This window comes from Armigeres subalbatus, chromosome 3 (assembly GCF_024139115.2).
Source record: "Armigeres subalbatus isolate Guangzhou_Male chromosome 3, GZ_Asu_2, whole genome shotgun sequence".
In the NCBI taxonomy this organism is placed as follows: Eukaryota; Metazoa; Arthropoda; class Insecta; order Diptera; family Culicidae; genus Armigeres; species Armigeres subalbatus.
In genome coordinates this window covers 422,579,678-422,600,649 of record NC_085141.1, presented here as the reverse complement: position 1 = coordinate 422,600,649, position 20,972 = coordinate 422,579,678, and the positions used below count along the sequence as shown (strand labels likewise).

The following is a 20,972-nucleotide window of genomic DNA, read 5'->3' as shown; positions in this document are numbered from 1 at the left end:
TGGCCATAACTTTCGATCCCATAGTTCGATCTGGCCAATTTCAAATAGGAAACAATGGGACAGGATTCTGCGTCGAATGCAACTTGTTGCGAGCAAATCGGTTGAGGATAAGTTTCCGAAAAATGAGTGACATTTTTTAGCGATTTTTCCATAAAAAATAAATGGTAAAATGTTCGGTTCCATAGTCCGATATGGCCAATTTTCAATAGGAAACAACGGGACAGGATTCTACGTCGAATGCAGCTTGTTGTGAGCAAATCGGTTAAGGATAAGTGACCGAAAAATGAGTGACATTTTTCACGCGATTTTTCCGTATGAATTTGTATTTTGGCCATAAACTTCGATCCCATAGTCCGATCTGGCCAATTTCAAATAGGAAACAATGGGACAGGATTCTACGTCGAATGCAACTTGTTGCGAGCAAATCGGTTGAGAATAAGTACCCGAAAAATGAGTGACATTTTTTACGCGATTTTTTCGTAGGATTTTGTATTTTGGCCATAACTTTCGATCCCATAGTTCGATCTGGCCAATTTCAAATAGGAAACAATGGGACAGGATTTTGCGTCGAATGCAACTTGTTGCGAGCAAATCGGTTGAGGATAAGTGTCCGAAAAATGAGTGACATTTTTTACGCGATTTTTTCGTAGGATTTTGTATTTTGGCCATAACTCTCGATCCCATAGTTCGATCTGGCCAATTTCAAATAGAAAACAATAGGACAGGATTCTGCGTCGAATGCAACTTGTTGTGAGCAAATCGGTTGAGGATAAGTGTCCGAAAAATGAGTGACATTTTTTACGCGATTTTTTCGTATGAATTTGTATTTTGTCCATAACTCTCGATCCCATAGTTCGATCTGGCCAATTTCAAATAGGAAACAATGGGACAGGATTCTGCGTCGAATGCAATTTGTTGCGAGCAAATCGGTTGAGGATAAGTGTCCGAAAAATGAGTGACATTTTTTACGCGATTTTTTCGTAGGATTTTGTATTTTGGCCATAACTCTCGATCCCATAGTCCGATCTGGCCAATTTCAAATAGGAAACAATGGGACAGGATTCTGCGTCGAATGCAACTTGTTGCGAGCAAATCGGTTGAGAATAAGTGCCCGAAAAATGAGTGACATTTTTCACGCGATTTTTTCGTATGATTTTGTATTTTGGCCATAACTCTCGATCCCATAGTTCGATCTGGCCAATTTCAAATAGGAATCAATGGGACAGGATTCTGCGTCGAATGCAACTTGTTGCGAGCAAATCGGTTGAGGATAAGTGTTCGAAAAATGAGTGACATTTTTTACGCGATTTTTTCGTATGAATTTGTATTTTGGCCATAACTCTCGATCCCATAGTTCGATCTGGCCAATTTCAAATAGGAAACAATGGGACAGGATTCTGCGTCGAATGCAACTTGTTGCGAGCAAATCGGTTGAGGATAAGTGCCCGAAAAATGAGTGACATTTTGTTGAATAGTTTTGCGCACACACACACACACATACACACACACACACACAGACATCACCTCAAATCGTCGAACTGAGTCGATTGGTATATAACACTATGGGTCTCCGGGCCTTCTATAAAAAGTTTGTTTTTGGAGCGATCATATAGCCTTTACCGTATACTTAGTATACGAGAAAGGCAAAACTCTATTAGGTAGAATAAATCCAATTTCTTCACCCCTTATTTACGCCAATGGATTTTAACCCGGAGCGTTGCAGAAGCACATCAAAATTATAGAAAAACTTTTTTCAAGAAAATGGCCAAAACGTATTTCTTTCAAATCGCGTTTTCCAAAAACGGGGCAATTTCGTTCAAGATCTCCAACTAAATAGATCTGCTGGAAAATGCGTAAAAAAGGCTGGCTTTCCAAATTTAAATCACTACGATTTATGAAGGGTTTCTCCTCGTTTCGATTTTGTTTTTTTTTTTTGTTGGTACAATCTGAAAGCTCTTTTAATAACCTCCACAACGCTATAAAGCTTGATGTTGTCTCAGAAAAAAACACATCTACAATTGGCTTGAAGTGAAGAAATTTTTGAAGAAAAACGAAGATTTTCGAATAGCAAGAATTGTGCTGAGCTCCAACCTGTTCCACAAAACGGTGATGAAATCATATTTTTCCCTGCTTATCTGTTGGACGACGATCGAATGATTTTTTACAATGATAATAATTGAAGCACGAAAAAAAAATCAAATGATTCAGTGTTAATCATAAGTCCCTCTCCAGATCACGTATTCGTTCCCCATTGTTTGCAATTTTTTCTGACTAATTATCAAGCACACGCAAAAAAAGCGGATTGGATGGAAACCAAAACCTGTTTAGAAAAGAGAACGACAATGTTCAAAGGAAATCATTAGACCACCCGTCAAATGTTACGCAAGTCGTTCCTGCGCACCGGTTTCATGCACGCTCAACTCGATATTTATAACTAGGTACGCTTTTTAAAACAAGTCGCTTGCCTTAAGCTAGGTTCCGGTGGTGTCGTATCTAATCCCTATCGAGCAGATAAAGACCTGTAATTATGGGGAAAACGTCGTCGATCTTTTTTTATTTATGTACACCTTTAGGAAAAGAAAAATGAAACAGTGTAGGATGAGATCAGGGGAGTCAAATTGTGTTAGGTACTTACAGTACAGTGGAAATTTGCTCGATGAAGTTTCGTTAGTTATATCATGTGAAATTTTATTCATGAACTACTGCATAATATTTAGGTCAAAACATTATTTAATAATGTGCTGATCGCTTTAGACCTAGGCTAACTAAGCATCCATGCCACATTCCCTTCTACTGATAACTAATGAAATGCTGATAATGACTAATCGTAATTGATAACGTTGGACAAGATTCTGAAGAAAGATAGACAAAAGTACGTTGGGCTAAGTCAAATCAAAGAGATAACTTTTTTTCCAATACATATTCGACAATCAAATAAAGAGATTTAACAAGCTTATCGTCCAGTGTCCAATCATACCATATTTCTACATCAAACTAACACATGGAACTATGCTTATAGAGTATACTTTAAACCATATGGATTTTTTTTTTTTCAAAAATGCTTATGATAATGGCAACCCATTATCCATTTTTCATAGTTTATTAGCTTTTTAAAATATGAAGTTCTATTATGCAAAAATCATCTGATTGACTTTACCTGACGCAGATTCTCATTCTTTATTTACGCGAAGCAGCTCAATTTACATAACCGGTACCGGTGCTCCAATCACAAGTGGCAGAAGATCCATCTGGATTCTGCACCTAACCGCGGAAGGATTGCGCTCTTTATTATTCACCTTCTGATCGTTAGAAAGAAGATTTCGATTATTTCATGAAAATGCCAAAGCAGGCACGCTTCTTTACACATGATGGAATCCCTTATCATGACGCACATAACCCTTATCAGTTTAAGAAAAAGAATGCGCTTGTATTCATGTGGTGCTCGTCTTTTCCATAATATGATAAGAAACAGCTGTGTGTGGTTGTCTCAGTGACCTGCTCAGAGCTCAGTGGCTGTGGGGTGGTTCTAAACCCGTTTAATGTTGAATGAATCTACGAAAACAGGTGCGCGGAAAGTACCCACATACCCCCTCAGCTCAGTTAGCCACACTTCGTCTTCTACTCGAAAGAAGGATCAGGGCTGACTGAGAAAGCGGCTATCTAGTTTCGAGGTACGAGCGCCCGAGGCTCTCCTCCTGCGCCTCGGAGCAACAGTCGATAGTAGCAAGCGAGCTATTGAACGACGTGGCAGCAGCGCGGCGAAGGCGGTCTTGTGGCACTTTGCTAGTGGGCAATTATTCATAGCGCGGACGACGAGTGTCCAATACAACAAAACGTGCTCGCGATTTGTGAATAGCTAACCGGTGAAGCAAAGAAGACAAACGGTGTGGTATAAATAACCAGTGAGTTGAGGGACCGCCGATTTCGAATCACGTAGGGCCAGTGTCAGAATCGTGTTAGTTTCACTCGGGAATAATCATCGACTTAGTCGGTTGTTGTCAAGCGGTGTTTGTTTTTCTCGAAAACGCTGTAACTATCTAAGGTACATATATTTTTCAACTAAAAATTACAAAAACTAGTACACATATATCATTACCTTTCGGATGTGTTATTAGCAAATTACAACGTCAGCTAAATTGGTGCCTTCAATGGGAAGTGAAGTAATCTAGATGAAAAAAGGCAATGAATCGGCTTTTTTCTATTATGATCTACCAATTAGCTACGTACATGTACACTCATTTGATTCTACATATATGTACCTACCACTGCCAGGTGGTGAAACAAGAACGTAGTTGATGGCTTGCATTTTCGCAGCCTGGACTCCGTAGAGTCGTATACAAACACTGTTTTTCGCAAATACGAAGAAATGAACCTAATTTGATTATTTATCAAAGTGCAAAACGCAAGGCAAAAACGTATCAAAAAAATCTTCGCTAACGTGATAAGTAACAAAGTTTGATGACGCCGTTTTACTCAGTGGCAAGATCATAATGAGCTGGGCTGGGATAAAATTTCAACTTCATTCCTTTGTTCTTTCAAACGGTGTACGTACAATCGTTCAAATTATACCCTTCCAAGTGCTCGTGATACACTAATCTGATAAGTCGGGTCTGTCCCAGTTGGGATGTAAAATGTAATGCACATAAGCACAACAGTTAGGCATACACAAAGACTGCAGGATTTAATATTTACATAAACAAGTTGTAAATTGTCTGCAGTTTTACCTTCCGTGATTCAAATGTAAATATGTGGAATGGTATTGACCGAAAGAAGCCTCAATAATGTGACGTTTTTTTGTTATTGACGATGACGAAGTGTGCTTGTTTCACTCCTTCTTTGTTTTACTTGTGTAATAATCGTTGCTATATCGTTTTTCGCATGTCAGGCAATCGCGCTTTGTGAGGATTGCGAGATTTATTAGCGCAGTGATCTTGATCTTCTGAGTTTGCGAGCTCTTTTGCATTATCAACTCAACTCGAAGTTCAATGCTTTTTTAGTTTGATTTCTAAATTCTTAAATGTTCTTCTTATTTGTTGGCATTGCTTCCCCCACTGGTACTTTACCGCCTCACTCCTTGGTGGTAAAATCACTTTTTTAATTGGGTCAAAGATCGAGACGAGCCAGCCTCGGGCTGAAAGTCTTGTTAATAAAGAATAAAAAAAATGGGTCAAAGATCAACACCTCAATCATGAACCCGAAAGTTAACCCGATTTTTGAACGATTTTCGTCAGACAACTTCTATAGTTTTTTGTATTAAAAGAGATTTTTTTTCTTGGTTAAACCAATAGAAGGCAGAATGATGCCAAACGTCCATTAGGGAAAGGAGGGGCAATATGCCCTAGCTAAGCACAGACTGCTTTCATGCTTTAGCTTTAACGATTTTCATGGATGTTTTTACCTCATGCAACAGTTAAACAATATAGCTAGCTGATGCCATCTTAAAATTGGAGAAATTCTCAATCATATTGATAATATTTACATTTCAAAAAAGTGATGTTATTTCGTTGCCGGAAAACTCATGAGGCAAAACGCCTTTACGGATACTCCTCACGGAATCCAATTTTTAAAGTACTCGCGTTTTCAAGGGCACACCATTTGATACGGAAGCAATGCACAACTGTATTTTTTATTGTTCCAGCTTTGCTGCGTCGCAGCATGCGTGAAATTATAAAAATGACAGTTGTGCGTTACTTCCGCATCGAGTTGTGTGCCCTTGTACTTTGAAATTTGGATTCCGTGAGGAGTGCATTTAAGCCGGCAGCTCTTAGGGAACAACGCACCACGCGTCGGCGAATCAGCATACTGGTATGGACAGTGCGTGGAGACGTGTAGTACACTGTAGGTTAGTTCCACTATGGTGTTTTGCCTCGCCGAAATGTTAGATGTTTCATCTAAATGAGCATGAGCATTATGACCGCACAATTCGTAGTTGCTACTCGAACTCGAAATTGTACAGAATAAATGGGGCTTGGGACTAGCTACCCATTCTCAATGTACACGTTTCGGAAACTCAAATATCTAAAGTCAATAACGGCGCCGGCCACGTCCTTACGGTTATATAGGAAGGGAAGGATTGTTAGTTCGACTCTCGTTGCTACTAGTGACCGAGTACACCTCTGCATCTCCACGATTGTCTTGGGATAGGATATCGTTTTAGTTACAAAGGACAATTTATCTGGATTCACTTCGGTAAGTGATGCGATCTATGGGATGGGAAATAACACTCTCGCTGTCTGAAACTTCCACATTCTGAATTATTCACTCACCCGCGCAAAGCAGAACACAATTACGGCAACCGACCGATCGTTTTGCTTTCCGCACAAAGCAAAACTAAATTTTGACGACCGTCCGATTCGCTTACTGGAGAAACGCGACTGGACAAGGAACAAACTTTTACTTTCTGATTCATTTACTCACCCGCGCAAAGCATAACAAAACCACGGCGACCGGCCGATCGTTTTGCCTTCCGCACAAAGCAAAACCAAATTTTGACGACCGGCCGATCTGCTTACTGGAAAAACGCGACTGGACAAGGAACAAACTTTCACTTATTCAAAATGTTGGATGTTTCATCAAAATGTGGAAAATTTCGGTTTTTCCAACCTTCCTATCTTTTATTTTGACACTTTTTTCGCCTAACCTACATAATTTTAGGTCTAGTTTTGTTAAGGTCATGTCAAATACGGTAAATATGAGGGAATACCCGAAAGTCGTTTTGCATCGTGGGGGCGTTTTGGGGCCTCTTCCCCTATGCCTAACATCCATTCCCAACTAGTTTAACTTACATCAGTGTGATGATTTAATTCAGCGCTGTGTTGAATTATTTCTTTACTATTTCTTATCGCAACTTCTATTCAAGCTTTATTCATACAATTTTGGCGAAGTTATACAGCTTTAATAAACATGTTACTAAACCTTAATTTAGCTACATGTGAGTTCTTCGAAAATAACGCATTGAGGGTAACATTCTCAAGATCTCCGTTGAAAGTATGTTGAAGCAAGTATATTTCCATATAACCATTTTAAAATTATCCTAAATCGGGTCTCGAACTGCTGACCTTTGATCATCCGCCGGCTACGTTGTAATCCGCGCCATCCTTGATTTATTCTGTCTAAGACGAGATACGTATTTCGACTTCAACTGTGAGGCCGTCTTCAGTGTCTAGTACTTGACTCGACTTGCCGGACTTAAGTCTCAAACTCAATTCGACCACCCTTTTAAAGTATCACACAATAGTCGAACAGAGAACTTTAAAAATCATTAGTTCTGCACATTGTTAAACTTCCCCAATGTGCTGAAATGTGATAAAACGAAAACGTTAGTTTGACTTCAAATAAGGGTAGCAAACAAATATATATGCCATATAGAATATTAGTTGGATCAAATGCTGAAATGAAATCTGTCTACCGTTTTATTCAGCTATGAAATCACAAATAAACAATAATTCATCTTAGATGCTTAATTGCAGCTTGTTGGGTTATGCCTAAGGGGCCCCACACACGCTCCGACATGTTGTACAACTTTAACTCCGCCCCAAAGTTTGTGCGACCAATTCAGTTTGTACAACCGTCTGACGAACAGTTGGTACAACCAAAACTCCAACAAACGAAATGCGTTTGCAACCATGGTGCTTTTTCACGAATACTGAATTGGATGAATTGAATTGGATTGGAGTGCAAATAGATTTGATTTAAATTGAAATGGGATTAGAATTAGATTGGTGGTGGATTGAATTGAATTTTATTAGAACGTGATTGGCATGTTATTGGAATTTTAGTGATGATGGATTGGAATGCGTTGAAATTTGTTTAGAGTTGGAATTGAATTTGATTGTGATTGGATTGGATTTGTTTTGGAGTCGGATTTTCATAGTCCATACAGGAATTCCTACAGATGCTCCTCCCGGAATTTATCAGGAAGTTCCTGCTGAAAGTTCTTCCGGGAGTTCTTCCAGAAATTTATCTCAGAATTGCTCCCGAAATTCCTCGGGAAGTTTCTCCCGGGATTTCCTCCGGAAGTTTATTCTGGAAAGTTCTTTCCGGAATTCCTCCAGAAGCTCCTCCCTGAATTCCTCCCGAAGTTCCTCCGGAAAATAGAATTGGATTGTTCCAAGCTCAAGTTCCTCCCGGAATTCCTCCGCGCATTCCTCCGGAAGTTCCTCTATTTATGCCTCCACCTTTGCGACTGCACCAGAAGTTTTCCCCGGAATTCCTCTGGAAGTTCCTTCTGGAATTCTTCCGGAAGTTCCATTCAGAATTCCTCCATGAGTTCTTCCCTCCAGAAATTCTTGCCAGAATTCTTCAGGAAGTTCTTCCCGGAATTCCACCGGAAGTTCCTCCAAGAATTGATGCGGAAGCTCTACCCGAATTCAACTGAAAGTTCCACCTGGAATTCCTGCTGAAGTTAATCCCGGAATTTCTCCGGATGTTCCTCCACGAATTCCTCGGGTTCCTCACGGAATTCCTCCAAAAGTTCTTCCCGGAATTTCTCGGGAAGTTCCTCCCAGAATTCCTCTGAAAATTCCTCTGAAAATTCCTCCGGAAGCTCCTCCCGGATTTTTTCTGGAAGTTCTTGCCAGAATTCCTCAGGAAGTTCTTCCCGGATTTCCACCGGAAGTTCCTCCAAGAATTGCTCCGGAAGTTCCTCCCGGAGTTTTTCCAGAAGTTCCTTCACGATTTCCTCGAGAAATTCCTCCTGGAATTCCTCGGGAAATTTGTCTCGAAATTCCACGGGAAGTTCCTCCTCGTATTCCTCCGTATGATACTCCAGGAGTTCTTCCTAAATTCCTCCCAGTGTTTCTCTGGAAATTCCTCCAGAATATCCTCTGGAAAATCCCTTACGAGTAAGATTGTCTTCCCGGTGTTCCGTAGTTCCTCCAGGAATTCCGAAGTTTTTCCCGGAACTTCTCCGGAAGTTCCTATATGTATTCTTCATGAAGTTTCGCCTGGAATTCCTCAGGAGGTTCCTCTAAGAATTCCTCAGCAAGTTCCTCCAGTAATTTCTCCAAAAGTTCGTCCAGGAATTCTTCCGGAAGTTCTTCAAAGAATCCCTCCGGAAATTTTTCCCGGTATTCCTCTGGAAACTCCTTCGGAAGTTCCTCCCGTAATTTCTCAGGAAGTTCATGCCGGAAGTGCTTCCCGGAATTCCACTGGAAGTTCCTCCTGGAATTCCTGCTGAAGATCTTCCCAGAATTTCTCCTGAAGTTCCTCCAGGAATTTCTCTGAAGTTTCTCCCAAAATTCCTCCTGAAGTTCCAATTCCACCGGAAGTTCATCCAAGAATTGCTCCGGAAGTTCCACCCGGAATTCAACCGGAATTTATGCGGAAGTTCCTCCCGAAATTCCTGCGGAAGTTCCTTCCGGAATTTTTGCGGAAGCTCCTCCATATATTACTTCGGAAGTTTTTCCAGGAATTCCTCCGGAAATTCTTCCAGGAATTCCTCCGGAACTTCCTCCAGCAATTCCTCCGGAAGTTCCTCCAGCAATTCCTCCGGAAGTTCCTCCACCAATTCTTCCGGAAGTTCCTCCAGCAATTCCTCCGGAAGTTCCTCCAGGAATTTCTCAAGAAGTGCCTGTAGGAATTTCTCTGGAAGTTCCCTCAGGAATTTCTCTGAAAGTTCCTCCAGGAATTTATTCGGATATACCTTCAGGAATTTCTCCGGAAGTTCCTCCAGGAATTCCTCCGGAAATTCCTTCCAGAGTAACTCCCGAAATTCTGCCAAGAAATCCTCGGGAAGTTTCTCCCAGAATTCTCACGGAGATTCCTCCAAAAAATCCACAGAAATTTCCTTCAGGAATTCCTCCGGAAGTTATCCAAGGATTTCCTCAGGAAGTGCCTAGGAGAGTTTCTCTGGAAGTTCCTCCGGAAGTACCTCCAGGAATTCCACAAAAATTTCCTACAGGAATTCCTCCGGATGTTCTTTCAAGAATTCCTCCAAAATTTCCTCAAGGAAATCCTCCGGAAGTTCCTCAAAAGATTGTTCCGGAAGCTCATCTAGAAGTTCCTCCATGTATTCCTTTTTGGGTTTCTTCCGGAAGGTATTGTTGGGAAGGAATGTATTCCTCCAGAAATTTCTTCGAAAGGTTTTTCACTGTCAATCTGCGGATTTTTCTTAGAAATTTTTCTGGGAATCTGTCAATGAATTCCACTAAAAATTGCTTCAAAAGTTCAAGCTTAAACTCTTCCGAAAACTTCCCCGGATTTATTTTTTTGGTATGCTTCCTCGGAAATTCAATCAGTAATTCCGCAATCAATTCCTCTGATATATTTTATAAAAATTCTCCCTGGAGTTCGACCAGAAAATCCCTTAAAACTCTTTTTAAATTACTTCTCCAACTCAACAAACACTCAACCCAAACTCATTTGACCGGTAGTTCTCTACGGACACGAGACCTGGACGATGCTCGTGGAGGACCAACGCGCACTTGGAGTTTTCGAAAGGAAAGTGCTGCGTACCATCTATGGCGGGGTGCAGATGGCGGACGGTACGTGGAGGAGGCGAATGAACCACGAGTTGCACCAGCTGTTGGGAGAACCATCCATCGTTCACACCGCGAAAATCGGACGACTGCGGTGGGCCGGGCACGTAGCCAGAATGTCGAACAGCAACCCGGTGAAAATGGTTCTCGACAACGATCCAACGTTTTAACGTTTTTCATAGAATCTACTTTTAGTTCAAAGAGCTAAGTTCCGTGTATAGTACTAAACGAGCAGCTATATACTTTTCACTTATGCAAATCGCATCCCTACCTCATGACCGTTTTTCCATCTTCACTGGTTCTCTGGAGGGTGTTCGATCAATTAAAGCGGTTAAGCACTCAGCGTATCTTCTGAATGGGATACGGAAAGCTTTGAGTGCTTTTTTAAAACGGTCATGCCTCATGCACAATCACCATGACTTGGGTTTCTTCTCATTGGTCCATTCCGAGAAATAAGAAAGCGGACTTTTTGGCTAAGGTGGGCGCTATGGAAGATAATATTTACGATCGACAATTGACCTTCGATGAATATTTCTGAATATAGTTCGTCAGAAATCCTTGATCAGCTGTAAACAGAAATGGACAAATGGAGATATGGGTAGATTGCTGTATTCAATTTGTCAACATGTGTCGAAGCGGCAATGGTTCAATAAACTATATATGAGACGAAGCCTCATTCGAATCATGTGTCGTTTAATGTTCAATCACAAGGATTTCAACTAGGTGAACATCAGCATTGCAATTAATTAGGCCCCCTAAATGTCTTTGGTTTCCTACTGTATTACTGTATTCCCCAACCTCGACTAAGCCGCGAGTCATTCGGTTTCCCAAAACTTATAATATCGTATATAAATCGTGAAAAACTTCATTTAAAACATGATTCCGGCTCCGAAACACTTCACGGCAAATGAGCCATCCAAATAAACGAGAGTGTAAATAAGAGTAAGCAAAAGTGGCTTCAAAATTCATTCTTATCATTTTTGGAGAACTACACGAGTTTTTTTTTATTTTTGCCTGATCTTACCTCATACCACCATGCTAGAAATGTGTTGGATTGGTACAAAGCCAATAATGTGCTTTTTGTGTCCATAAATACCCAGAATGCACCGATTGTTATCATGCAAACAGCACTTCGTGACAAGCTGAAAATAATCAAAAATTAGCTGAAAGTCTCTCTGGGTGAGTATAGAGGGAGAGTGTCGACAGTAATTACAAAATGGATGGAAAATGCTATGTGGTACAACATTCAATGAACGTAGTCAATTGAAAAGATAGAGCATTAGGGATGTGAAAATAAATTTAAAAAAAAAACAACTTTATGCACCGAGTAGTGATATTGCCTTTCTCACAGTTAGCCAAGACACCAACCTTATATGGTGCTAATATGATTAAATGTACCATTTTCTTCATAACTTTTTAACGCAACGGTCGATCGTTGTAAAATTCAATAGTAATCAACTAGGCTTTGTCCCCTGTCGAATGCAACTTGTTACGAGAACATCGGTTAAGAATTCCTATATAGTAAGTTGTCTAATGTTTTTCGTAGCTTTTGTGCACATACATACACACACATACACATTACACACATACAGTGGCGTAGCCAGAAAATTGGTCTGGGGGGGGGGGGTTTTCTGAACATTTTTTTTCTACCAAAAAAAAATTTCTTCTGAAAATTTCGTCTCTTGGAGGGGGGGTTTATACCCAACCCCCCCCCCCCCCCCCCCGTGGCTACGCCACTGCACACATACATACACACGGATAAACAGAAATTTGCTCAGCTCGGAGTAAAATGATAGCCTTTCGGTACAACTTTGTTGTACGTGAAAGGCAAAAACGAATTGCGCAAATCATGGCTTATAAGTTAATCTTTCATTCCTTCAATCAAAAAATTCCAATAAAAAACAAAAAAAATCGAAAAAAGAAATCAAAATGTTAATTTTGAACACTTGAACTGAGAGACTTGTTAAACTTGGTTAGTCTCTTGAATTAGAATTGTTTATAGGATATTGCTATCTCACCACCTAATGTTCGTTAAGCACATCGAAAGTTGATAACTATATACGATGTTACTAAGTCAAGGTATCATCTAATGTGCACTCTATGCCTAGTGTTGTCAAGATTTTTTTTAGACTGAACCAGGAATCGATCCCAACCACCTTCAGCATGGTTTTGCTTTGTGGGCACGCATGTTATCGCTAGGCTATGGGAGGCCACCTTAGATTAGAATTATGCGTAGTACTAATACACAATGCTGTGTATAACGCTAAAAATAATATTCATTTGTCACCGGAATCGCGAGCGATTTCAGCTCTTGTTGACCTCAATTTGGAGACACGGGTTAGCCGGGATAGCACATTACTCAATGTCATTACGTTTTTTGCCTTTCTTTTACACTACCTTAGTATACAAAAGCACAAACCGGAAAGCTATTGAACTCATAATAAAGTTATGCTTTCATAAAAAGTATCGGATTTTTTAAAATCGAATTCACTCATTTTACATTAACATGAATGGAAATTGTGAAATATAATTCTCAAGACGTTCCAGGAGCTTATCGTTATCTGATTAAATCAAATGTGTCAGTTCTCAGCTAAAAAGCTGGAATATTTATTAATTGACTTGCCCTTTCGGGCAATAAATAAACAATAAGTTCTGTTGGCGCCTTTTAAATTATATATCTGATTGATGGCAAATCGATCAAATATTATGCAAAAGTTGCGGAATGTAAAAAATATGTAATATAAGTAATTGGACGCGAAAAGATAAAAAAATACTGGTGGAAAATTGGATTAAAAGCTACATAATTTAATATGATCATATGCCGGTTCCATTGATGTCAGATAGACAGAGGGTCGTTCAAAAATGATGTCACAGGTTTTAAAGAGGGATAGGGTCTAATATTTTGTAACAGTACATATACAAGGTATACAAAAAAGCGGGAGGGAGGGAGGGTCTAGAAATTTCAAAAAGTAATGGACGTCATATTTGAATCACCCCTAGATTAATTTAGTTTTTTGATTATATTTTATAATATATGAGAAAAGCAGCATTGCCTCTAAGGAAGAATAATCTTTCTTAAGCTTCCTATTCAGTATTTAAAAATAGCTATTTACCGGCATCTTGCTGGTTTAAGTCTCTAAGTAACCAGATGATACATGTCACAGTTCTCGAGGTACGATAACCTCAGGCGTACATCTATTTAGTGAGTTAATCTTTGTAAAACTAAATCAAACAAACTGATAAGTCGTAGCGGAGCGTATGAGAATTTACGGAAGACACTTCAAAAGAGAAATAACAATAAGAGCATTTTTTTTTACTTTCATAGGTTGTCTAACCTAGATTACATAGTTTTATTTGATTAATAGGTCGTTTTGAAACCTGTGATTGCTTTATGGACTTGTTTAGTACTGTCAATACGCCAATATGTGTTCTAGTACATACACGTATTTGTTAATTGAGTACGTATGGTTCGAAGGTTATCACCAATGCTGAACACTTCGTATGTGGCATAGAAGCCAAGTAAATTATTAAAAAGCTATCCGACTTCCATGGGAATAAATGAAACGAAAATAAATCAACCCATTGCAATCAACGCCAATTGCTTTCAATCAAAGGAATCTCCCACTCTATCTGCAAATTTTCTTCCAGAGAACAAAACACAGCACGCCGTGCTATCAAGTGGCATCAAGTGCCCATCATCAATAAAAAACAATGAGGTCAGAAAGGCAACACCACCGCCTCCTACGACTGTGTAGGGGGACTCTAGAAATTCAAGCTCTTTCTCTGCTACGGCTCCAGCTGCTGCGTTAATTGCCGGTAGGACGCTTTATGCAATCTAATGCCATTCAACGTGACAATGGCACGTGAATGGCACGTACAGAATGCGACAATCAAAAATGTGAAAATATTTGTGTTGATTTGTTTTTCAATTAAATGTTTAGTTCTATCACTTTTGGGAAAGGAGTGTAATTGTTGCGGAAAAGTGTAAAAAACAAGCAACAAAAAATAATAGCGATAATCTGTCCTCATCTGCAGAGGATAAAGAAAGACAATATTGCGTTCTATCTTATCTGCAACAAATGTGGTGAGGTAATTGTTGGAAACTTTTTGAGCTGCAATAGTTCGTATATTTCAGAAGTAAAACACAAATCGTGGCTATGGTTATGTCTAAATATTGTTAACTGATACATACTTTTTAACAAAAAAACATCATTGAAAACCAACTATTTTTTTTTCTAAATACACGACAGGCGATCACTGTTACAGTTTGGACAAACGCTTGTTGCGAATTGAGTTACTGAAGAAGTTCTCACAGTAATTCCTAAAATAATTGCTGAAAACATTCCTAATATAATTCTCGAATAATTCTGATCTAATTCTAAATCTAAATCTAGTTCTTAAATCAATTTCTCTTTTTTCAAGTCTTGAAAATTTCTTATCTCTATTTAAGTGATAAATTCCCATGAAGGAATTATTAAAAGATTTCTAAAACAATTTCCGTAAATATTCCTAAAGAAATTTCCAAAGTATTTATTTAAAAAAATCCGAAGGAAAGATTTCTCTTTGGTTTTCCTAAAGGAATATCTGAAGGAATTCTGCAGGAAGTTCTGAACAAATTTCTAAGAGAGATTCCGAAAGAATTCTTAGAATTCCTTCTTTGGATCTTCGGAAGCATATCTTGAGGAAATTCCAAAGGAATTACGGAGGATCGTCCGAAGGAATTTTTGGAGGAAATTCCAAAAAATTTCTTGGAGAAACATCAAAATAATATCTAAGAGAAATTTGAGAATGTCGGGGATTCCTTCGGAAGTTTTTAGAAAAACTAATTCATGGAGGAATTTCCGAATAAATTACTGGAGAAAAGCTCAAAGGAATGAAATTTCCGATGGAATACCAAGAGGAATTTGTGGAGAAAGTGCTGACATAATTCTAATTTAAAAAACGAAGCAATTTCTGTAGAAACTTATTAAAGTATGTAATGCTAGACGAATTTCCTGAGGAGTTTCTAAAATAATTCTCAAACAAATTTTTGAAGGAAAATCCAAGAAAATTCTCTAAGGAGTATCCTCAAGCTTTTCTAAGAAAAACTCAAAGGTGCAGCCCAATCGGGTTGTACGCAAAGGTGACGTTGAACTACGTAGCACTATGTAATGTACAGGTTTTCGACTTTTCTGTTCGATGAGACCAAAGCAAGTGTTTTTCAAGCCCAGGTTGAATCTGTTTTCGTTGTTTATCCAGTGCCCCTGAGATTGAATAGGCATTGCGAATCCTGGTGATGTATATAATTTTTAAACCAACATTTAAAAAGGATGATAAAAATAAAATTCTTAAATATTCGAAATACTCGAGGATGAACAACTATCTCAAGCGATCACATATCCAAATTATCAATTGATAAAAACTCGATAGAGAGTAAGAATCGTTCGATAATTGTATCTTGATTCGAAGCATTGGTAAACGCTTCTTTTGAACTTATTTTCCTACATAACACCAAAACACAAACATCCGATTGAACTTCATTGTTGACATCAAATTAGTATAATTTAGTTTTACATTCAAATGATAATTTTGTGTTTATTATCACTCGATTCCAAAATTTGACGCCGACGCCGACGCAAACTGGAACAGAGACTATAAGAACCCGCCACTAAGCCAGACTAAACTCCCGGTGGCTCATTACAGAAAAGCCCATCGCGAAAGCTGGGCTGTCAACGGCGTTTGGTGGTCATCCTGTTGAGGAAGTCAGAGTAGACGCGATAAAGAAGCTTGACAGTTTATTGATACAAATTATTATTTCTTCACGTGAGTTGCGTCGGACTTTACGTTTACTCCGGCCGACACCTATAAATCAGAACAGAAGCTGCCGCCAAACGCCCCCAAGTTACGAGAGAAAACGTGCGTGTAAGTTAGCAAAAACGAACTGCACCAGCTAAAAGTCCTGTAAGTTGACGTCTACGCTGGCTTGAGGTTTCCATTTAGCCTTGCGAACGAAGGCGCAGAGTTCGGAGATGGCGAGATCGATTCATGATCCGATTTAATTGTTTTTGGGTGGGAAACATTCTCGACACCTTGGGCATAGTGTATCCATTGACTTTCCACACAAAATACATACTAATGCAATGGCGGGCGGGCATAGAAAGGTTTCAGTTTGAATCTAGTGCCATTGAAGAAGAAGTTTGCGATGTACTTACGAGATTGACTGATTCACCGAAACCGATTGCTAAACTGCAAGTTTTCAATAGTAAATATTATCACACACAAATAATAAATATTGTAACACACTGGAGTCAGCTTTTACGCGGAGGATATGGGTCGCGTAAATTGAAATAATGCAAAAAACCGCGTAAATCCCAATTTTTGGAGGGAGTTTCGAAGAAATTACTGAGAGAAGGTATGTTACCTCACCTCAAAAAAACAGTATTTTTGATTTATTTTTTTTGTTTATAAAGTTATAAAGTTATAAATTTTCTCGAAAAAGTCGTCTTCGGGTTAATTTTAGAGCTATAAAAAATGCAGCTTTTGATGGGCGAATATGCAAGATATCTTTTTCCGATTAAAAGTTATAATCGTTTTTCTGTCAAAATCAATTTTTTTTTCAAAAGTTGATATCTCCGGTTAGAGCAAACCAAAAAAATATGTTTATACGGCATTTGAAAGAGCTATTCATATTCTTTATTATATCAAAAAATTGGAGATATGTTTTTTTTATCTCAAGTTTCACCAATTTGACTAAAATCGTGTTTTTAAAATAAATTGATATAACTCGACAATGGAAGAAGATACAGATGATATTCCTATAGAAAAACACACGTTTTAAAAAGCGTCAAAAGTCTTCGGAAGGTGACATTCATAAAAAATAAAAATTAAAAAAATTACAGCTTTAAAACTTGTTCTACAAAGTAGTTCTGAATACTTTGGCCCTATATTATAGAGTTATCGAAAAATAGGGTGGGCCATTTTATAAAAATATGAAATTTTTATTATTTTTTTATTTTGCGGAATATTGACATAGAATGTTCTACAGAATTGTAGCGCAGCTTTTTCTTATCAACTTTGCTGTATATACTTTTTTTTATGTAGCTATTAAGCTCGCTTGTTTAGAGCAATTTTACCTACAAGGATCCGTCAAAAAAAATATTTATGATCTGCTGATTTCATTTTTTATTTTTCACGAATGTTACCTTCCGAAGACTTTTGGGGTTTTCAAAACGCGTGTTTTTCTATAAGAATATCATCTGTATCTTCTTCTTGTTATTTTAAAAAAACACGACAGTGGTGAAACTTGAGATAAAAAAAATAACATATCTCCAATTTTTTTACATAATAAAGAATATGAATTGAAGAATACAGTGTAAACATATTTTTTTTCGGACATATTCCCATCAAAAGTTGCATTTTTTATAGCTCTAAAATGTACCCGAAGACGACTTTTTTTTAGAAACTCCTTAACAAAAAAGTAGATCAAAAATACTGTTTTTTTGATACACTCTAATCCAATTAGGTAAAATTGCTCTGAATTAGCCAACTTAACCCTTAAATGCGCAATGTTGTTTTAAAACAACAAACCGAAAATACGTTTAACGTTAATGATTTCAATGGTTATTTACGTTAAAAATATTTCCCACGATTTCAAAAAAAATCGCCTTGCGCCTTTAAGGGTTAAGACCTACAGAAAAAGCTTTTTTAGTCAAAAAAAATATATAAAGCTCTTTTAGTGGAATGTATTCAACCGTCTAAGATGAATTAAGTACTCTCCATTTAATTCCACCAATTATTTTCGATATCTTTGCAGATACGTATTTCGACCACAACTGTGTGGTCGTCTTCAGTGTCTCGTACTTGACTCGACTTGTCGTTTTAAGTTGAGTCAAGTACCAGACACAGAAGATGACCCCACAGTTGTGGTCGAAATACGTATCTGCAAAGATATCGAAATTAATTGGTGGAATTAAATGGAGAGTACTTAAGGTCTGAGGGAAGGGTTTTCCGTTAAAAAAGCACGTGGTAGCACACTCTGAGAGAGAAAATTGCCCAATTCAGCCCGCCAGAATGATGCTGTCGGTGTCGCCAAAATTATTTCATCATTATGCAGTTTACAATTGCTTGAGAATTTCCCGTAAACGGAGAACAAAAGGAATTGGCAACAATGGGGAAGAATTTTATCACTCATGCAGTGGTTCGGCGAGAGAACAGCAGCAGCGCCGACCAATCACGCAATGAGGAAATCAAAATAAACAAACTCCAGATGGTTTTGGAAAATGAAAACATGAGCCGTTTCAACAACATTAGAAAATATCGTGGGAGGATTTCTGTACAAGGTTTCCACACAAGCTTTGAAAAGTATTTGGGTGATAACAGTGATGCTGGTGTAAGTAAGACAAACAAGACAAATAAGGCAAATAAGAAAAATAAGACAAATAAGACAAATAAGACAAATAAGACAAATAAGACAAATAAGACAAATATGACAAATAAGACAAATAAGACAAATGAGGCAAATAAGACAAATAGGACAAATAAGACAAATTAGACAAATTAGACAAATAAGACAAATAAGGCAAATAAGACAAATAAAACAAATTAAACAAATAAGACAAATAAGACAAATAAGATAGATAAGACTAAGGAGAAAAATAAAGTAAGTTCCTCCAGGAATACCTTCGGAAGTTACTCCAGGGATTCGTTCGGAAGTTCCTCCAGTGATTCCTTCGGAAGTTCCTCCAGGAATTGTCTTCGAAAGTTCCTCCAGGAATTCTTTCAGAAGTTCCTCCAGGAATTCTTTCAGAAGCTCCTCCAGGAATTCTTTCAGAAGTTCCTCCAGGAATTCCTTCCGAAGTTCCTCCAGGAATTCTTTCAGAAGTTCCTCCAGGAATTCTTTCAGAAGTTCCTCCAGGAATTCCTTCGGAAGTTATTCCAGGAACTCCTTCGGAAGTTCCTCCAGGAATTCCTTCGGAAGTTCCTCCAGGAATTACTTCGGAAGTTACTCCAGGGATTCGTTTGGAAGTTCCTCCAGCGATTCCTTCGGAAGTTCCTCCAGGAATTCTTTCCGAAGTTCCTCCAAGAATTCTTTCAGAAGTTCCTCCAGAAATTCTTACAGAAGTTCCTCCAGGAATTCCTTCGAAAGTTAGTCCAGGAACTCCTTCGGAAGTTCCTCCAGGAATTCCTTCAGAAGTTCCTCCAGGAATTCCTTCAGAAGTTCCTCCAGGAATTCCTTGGGAAGTTCCTCCAGGAATTCCTTCGAAAGTTCCTCCAGGAATTCCTTCCTGGAGGAACTTCCGAAGAAATTGCTGGAGGAACTTCCGAAGGAAATCTTGGAGGAACTTCCGAAGGAATTCCTGGCGGAACTTCCGAATTTCTGGAGGAACTTCCGAAGGAATTCCAGGAGTAACTTCCGGAGGAATTACTGGAGGAACTTCCGGAGGAATTCCAGGAGGAACTTCCGGAGTAATTCCTGAAGGAACTTTAGGAGGAATTCCTGAAGAAACTTCTGAAGGATTTCTCGGAGGAATTCCTGGAGGAATTTCCGGAGGAACTTCCGGAGGAACTTCCGGAGGAATTCCTGGAGTAACTTCCGGAGGAACTTCTGGAGGAATACCTGGAGGATCTTCCGTAGGAATTTGTCTTGTTTATCTTATTTGTCCTATTTGTTTTATTTGCTTCATTTGTCTTAATTGTCTTTTTTATTTTATTTTGCTTATTTGTTCTATTTGTCTTATTTGTTTTATTTATTTTCGATTGTTTATCTCATCAAATTCCTATATTTGATTTCAATTTATATATTTGGTATTCTCGTGTTCACAAATAAGATTATGCTTTTTTCTAGTGTCACGCTAGATACAAAGTTGACGGACTTTCTACCGCTCTCATCGCTCCTTTCCTGCCGTGCGCCACAAGAAAATATGCTGTTGGCTGCTCTCCCGAAATGGTAACTTTTGTATGGAATTTCAAAAACTTGGTTGAAGTAAAAAGAGCTTCAAAGTAAAAAATAAAAAGAGCAATTGCGCCATAAATACTGGTGTCCAACCATTATCAAACTTTTTAATAGATCAAAATTCTATCAAAATGTCTTGATTTTGACCCCACAAGGCCCTTGTCTTACTGCTCCTGGCTTGTACCAAGTCTCAAAGGCGCGCCCCTCAATCAGTTTTGGCATCATCAATAAGCGAGATAATACTGATTTTGACCCTGCATCGGTACCACATCTCGATATTGAAGGGATCATCGAGATAGGGAGAGATCGAGGAATGGAAGTAAAATTGAAATAGGTACTAGATCCTAAAAAGCTCGTTGCTATGAAAAACGACAACAAAACAAATGTCGTTTCCTGTTGTTGATGTATTTGTTATTGTCCAAAGATGGTCTAGTAGCCTAAAAATTTGAACATATATACATAAAGGAGAGTGAATACTGAATAAAATATGATCAGAACCCATCGAGATAGAGAGATATCGAGATAGGGAGGTTATCGAGATGTAAAACACCCAAATGTATGTA

The 20,972-nt window shown here is 38.5% G+C and overlaps 1 protein-coding gene across 3 annotated transcripts in view; it reads left to right on the top strand.

The window, feature by feature from the left end:
* LOC134227358 (uncharacterized) overlaps window positions 1–20,972 on the top strand; it is a 62,508-nt gene that overhangs the window by 16,338 nt on the left and 25,198 nt on the right. Inside the window, exon 1 of one of the 3 annotated variants that reach the window (XM_062708771.1) lies at window positions 3,719–3,902. The exons of 1 other annotated variant lie outside the window; for it this stretch is intronic. The gene's annotated coding sequence lies outside the window, so the exon portion shown is untranslated. Of the gene's footprint in view, window positions 1–3,718; window positions 4,043–20,972 lie in introns of those variants that run through there. One more of the 3 variants, XM_062708769.1, reaches the window with a different exon arrangement.